The sequence below is a fragment of the Wasmannia auropunctata genome, unplaced genomic scaffold (genome assembly GCF_000956235.1).
Source record: "Wasmannia auropunctata unplaced genomic scaffold, wasmannia.A_1.0 LD336078.1, whole genome shotgun sequence".
Taxonomy (NCBI): Eukaryota; Metazoa; Arthropoda; class Insecta; order Hymenoptera; family Formicidae; genus Wasmannia; species Wasmannia auropunctata.
Window position 1 is genome coordinate 908,202 of NW_012026812.1, and position 5,409 is coordinate 913,610.

A 5,409-nucleotide genomic window follows, 5' to 3' on the forward strand; every position below is an offset into this window, starting at 1 on the left:
AAAAGAAATAAGACATTTGAATAGTGGGAGTATTGAGTATTAGATTCTGCTTGTCTATTTCTTTATTTCATGTTTCATAAAGTATATATATTTCTTAAGGCTGTAAAAGTATAATGTTGTGTACGCGCCCTAATGTTGCGATGCGAGCGCGGCCCTAACGAAAATTTCCGTTACTGTACCTTTTTTGTTTTACTGACTGCCCTACGCTCTGCGCTGCCGCACTCTTGTCTTTTACGTTACGCGCATTTTTGGTTTACTCAGTTTTATTATAATAAAACGGTGTTTGCTCTTTACAACGGAATAATTGTTTTTGGGACATCCTCTCCCGTTGCTGGATTCTCCTGAAGCCGTTCAGGAAAGATAATCTTAACAAAACTTAATGATTATAAGATATGCGTAAGCGTACACACAATATTTAAACACAAAATCGTGGTAGATTCTTTTCACATTTCTTTTAAATATTGCTGCAACATTACTAAAATAATGTTGCAAATCTATATTTTAACAATGTTTCTAAAGCATTGCATTGCAATATGCAATGTTGCAACTTTGCTGCAATATTGCTGCAAGCTTCTGTGCTGTATGGGATGTATCGTTTTCGCAGTTATTTATTTTTTCGTGGCAGTTATGGCAAACCGCCGTAACGGTTTGGCTCGTCTGAACGATCGAATTAGGTGAAGATGAAATACTAAAAAATTCCTTTAAATATTCTTTTTCAAGATCACTTAATATCGAAAATTTGTTCTGATGGTGCTTGTTTATATGTTTGTTTAAATTTTGTAACTTTGTGGTTTTTTTCTTAAAACGTTCGAAACACACTTTACACTTGTAATCATCACCTACTTGTGTATAGCACTCATTAATCCACGATTTTGAGTTAAATGCCATTTCGGGTTAATTTCATTCTCACAAACTGTTATAGCCGCAAAATAATATGATACTTTGTTAAAGACTTTTAACCGACTGTGCGCGGATCGTATGAAGCTTGTATTTATATGTGCTGCGACCGCACGCGTAGGTGCGAGGCAATACAGTCGTGAGTTCGCACGTCCGGATCGAGTAGAATTTCACGTTGCGATCGGAGATACAAGTATTTTACAGATTTTATAACAATTGTCCCCGCGGATGTAGGCGGGGTTTGGGCGCCAGGCCCGCGTGAGCGAACCACTTTTATATAATATTCGAGTGCTATCTCCAATCCCTGACAGCTCGATAGTTCGAAGTAATTTTCGCAAAAGGTCCGGACGGGTGAACAACGACGGCGCGGAAGGCCGGCTAACCAGCCGACAATGGTAGAGGGGCGGTTCGTGAGATTTGAGGCTTAGGAAAGCGGCAAGGAGAGAAAATAATTGCTCCAGACTTTAATAATAAATAAGAGAACATATATTTCAATAGTCTCGCGGGGCGGATGAATACAGGGTGCGAGTATTCGCGCGTGGTATTCGCGTGACCTGCGGGACGGGGTGCGCAAAGTGCTCCGGGGAATGTGTATTCCACGCCGATCTTTGGTGGACTAACGTCATGCCAGGATGTCTGTACGAATCGCAGATGGTCGCGGTCGAGATAAGGGACACGGATGTGTTTCGGATGGCGGCCCAGGGTGACGAGAACCGAGCGAACTTTTAAGCAATCACGTGATACTTTGCGGCGGAGCCGCGCCACGCCTCGCGGGTATTACTCCGCGGCGCGCAACTAGTCCCCTCGCGCACGAGGCCGAGGATCTGCAATCGCTTTTCGCTAGCGGTACAATGAGTTGCTATCGTCGGTTCCATCTTCCCGACTGTAATTACGAGTTGATATAATTTCCCGAGACAATTCTGACTATATATGGCTGGCGCAACGACGGCGACCGGCGCGGGGGCGCACGCGGCTCACGTGTTCGCGGCGTGCAAGGGTACGTGACCCGAGATTTACGGCGAAATTCGCTTCTCGCGACACGAGGAAGTTTAACGCTCACGACACAGAATTCACTTCACGGTACGCGGAGATTCTAATACCCGACACACACGGAACGACAGGACGGGTGCTCTCGCGACTTACAATTACGCGATACAATGCGCGATGACTCGGCCGGGCGAGGGCGAACGCAAAGGCAATAATTCTACTGACCCTACGCTAGCGTAGTCGAGCGGGCGGTGCAAACTCTAATTTGCGGAACAAGTAGTAGTCGCAACGCTGTCTTACACGGCCCTTACGGCCGTTACGCAGAAGAACTCGATATTCTCGCACTGCCCTCTCGTCTCGCGAAACTGATGACTTTACAGAATTAGCGACGTTTGTCTCACCGTAGGCTCTCCAACTCTTAACTCCCGTGGACTTTCGATACTCAATCTCGGCAGTAGATCCTGCGTCCCTTATAGCAATCACGTCTGATATCGGCGACGATCACGGCACGAGTGCCGGTCCTTTGCAGCGACGGGAGCACGTTGGTCATCGTTGGGGGCGCGGGGCCATCTGCAGGTTCCGGCGGCCTCTTCCTGTCACGTGAGTTCCTCTTACGCGACCCTCTGCGCCGCAGGCGGGTAGCGGTAGTCGCGGGTCCCGTGATAACGGGCGCGGAGTTTCAATGCCCTAGGGTCTGGAGATCCTTCCGCTCTCGTAATTCCGGAGCGAGCTCTGGCGGTCAGCTCTCCTGTGTCCATCTCTCCCTCCATCTTCGTCCGGATTCTCGGCAGGCCGATGGCTTGCTCCGACGACTCTGTAAAACGAACTGCAGTAAGAGGGCTCCGTGACAGAGGAAAAAGAAACAGTAATTACGTGACCTGTGCTCCTGTCTTGCGCGAGTGTATGTCTCGGTAGCCTCTCGTCCTTGGGGTTCTCGTTGTTCGGAGCCGATGAGACGACGTTTTAATACAACTCCTCCGGACAGCCATTCCTCACTTAGTTCGATCGGCTAATGGCCTAGTTGCTTAAATCTATTGCAGAATTTGAGTCACGAAACGTGGCAAAATCGGAGATGCGCTCGCCCTCGAAAATTGGAGGACGCAGGATCCACTCAGCCTTTGCGGTCGGGCTAATGAGCCCTTGTGACGGACGTTGTCGAAAAACGTCACGTCACAGTGCTTATAAATCTTTGCTAGGTCAAACTGCAAAACATACTATATAATAACCTATCCAACAGAAAATAATTCAAATGATTAAAAAAATATATATATATATAAATATTAAAAAATATATATTTTTAAAATGTAAATGATTTAACGTCAGTTTTAGTGGTATATAACGTATTAATCTTAAAGACGATTAAAGAGGACCAATTGTTAGGTTGAAATGAAAATATAAGCAAATTAAAATTTTTATGAACATCAAATATAAATTTACAGCAACATCTAAAATCATTGCTCGTTTATTGGCCATAAATCAAATTTAATTTATTTATTCTTGATAAATATGAGTGATATTTTTATTAATTTTGTTTGTATAATGTTCTTTTGAATTTTATTACGCCGATAGAATATTCACTTTGCAGTTATGTGGTGATACAATCGTCACATTTTTTAATGTTATGCATACTCTCAGAGTGAAATAAAAAATAAAAAATTGTAGAATATTGTTTCATAATTAAAGATTAACAATACTCTAAAAAGTGACAAGCGACAATTACCGAGGTGATACCAAGAAATATCTTTACATTCCCAGATAACGCACAGAGTTTAAAAAGTTTAAATTCATTCGTATATTTAGTAAAAATAATTTTTTTGCACTTGAAAATGAAACCCGAGTATGATATTACAAAATTATAATATTTATAATTTTTACGGCAAATGTTAAGTAACATTGCGCACTGCTTGAAATGTATTGCATATACACCAATCTCCGGAAAGCCGGAAGATATCTTGCACTCTATACAAAAAAAAACGTTTTGCTACATATTACGATACACATTTACTTAGGTCCCTTAGACAAGCAATGTTTAAATATGTATGAAAAGATACGTTTTCCTCATTATAGACACGTTCTCTAATTATATTAAAATTGTACGTGATAAAAACTACTGCTAGGCTATAAAAGTTTTGTGTAATTATTTTAATAATTATTGCAAATCACGGGTAATTATTTTCGATTGTGGATAAATATTTTACATCATAAGAATTTGTAGATTTGATTAAAGAACAAGGAATTAAACACATATTAGTTATACGACCGGTTTTCTACAAAGCCAAGTGGAGATATGAACAGAGTATTAATTCCAATGTTAAGTGAAATAGTAACTAAGAATGCAATAATACAAATTATTACATGAAGCAGAGTTATAAATAATTCAAAAAAATAAAAATATCGGTAAAACTTTTAGTTGATTTCTGTTCAATATAGATCAGTGTAGTTTTATTAATGATGACATCAAAGAATACGTAAATTATAAATCGAGAAATCTGGAGGAGATAAAGACTAAAATGGCATAAAAGATAACAGCTGTGTAAAAATATAAAGAAAAGTACTTGTAACGTATTCGGGCATGTGCCCTCCACGTATGATCCGCGGAAGGATTGCTTCGCGAGGACGTGGTCGAGGAAAGATGACTCCTCTTAGTTTTAAAGACAACGTTTTATTTGCTTGGTACCAAAACGACAAATATACACACAAAATCGCTTGAATTGAACACACACAGACTAAACAATGGCGGTTGTTGTTTCGCCGAGCGCACACACCGTTCTGCTTTTTTTTGGAAGAGGCTTTTGGGAGCGCGCTTTTTATCGCGCGACACCTACCGGAGATGCCCTAGAGACCGCGAGCCGAGAGCGCCGAGAAATATTCCTATGCAACCGAAACATCTTGTCGCCCGGGATATATAAAATTAAAATGATACCGGACAGTACTCATAAGAAAAATATCAAGTAGGATATTATGTAATGTTGCGAAATTTTAATAATACTGTCGGCGCGTCAAAGAAATTTCGCAATACAAAGAACTTTATTCAAAAGTCATGATAATGATTGTATGAAATTTATGAAGACTGGTGCTGTAATTAAAATCTGTATAGCATTCTTATATTATTATTTTACATATCGCGAAAAAAGTTTTCACCGTTAAATGATTTGAATTATATACTTTTATTTATATTTATATTTATATTTATATTTTCTTATCAATTTAACATTGATCCGATCTTTTAATTTTGGTCCTTATTCATATTCACCTCTTCACCTATTCCTTTCGTGTTGAGTAACACGATGAAAAAAATCGTCCGACGCTCAACAAAAAAAGCAAATTAAAGAGATAGATTCACGCTTTCAAACGCTGTAAGTCGCATTGGTATGTGATTTTTATTTCATGGAACTTCGCAAATTTAGTAAAAAATCTTTAGATTTGATGCATCTCCATTCGCATCCGTGCAGCTTTGTAAAGAATCAGTAAGTCATTTAATGAATTATGGATTTCGAAAGTAGAGACTTTAAGCTGTGAAATGCT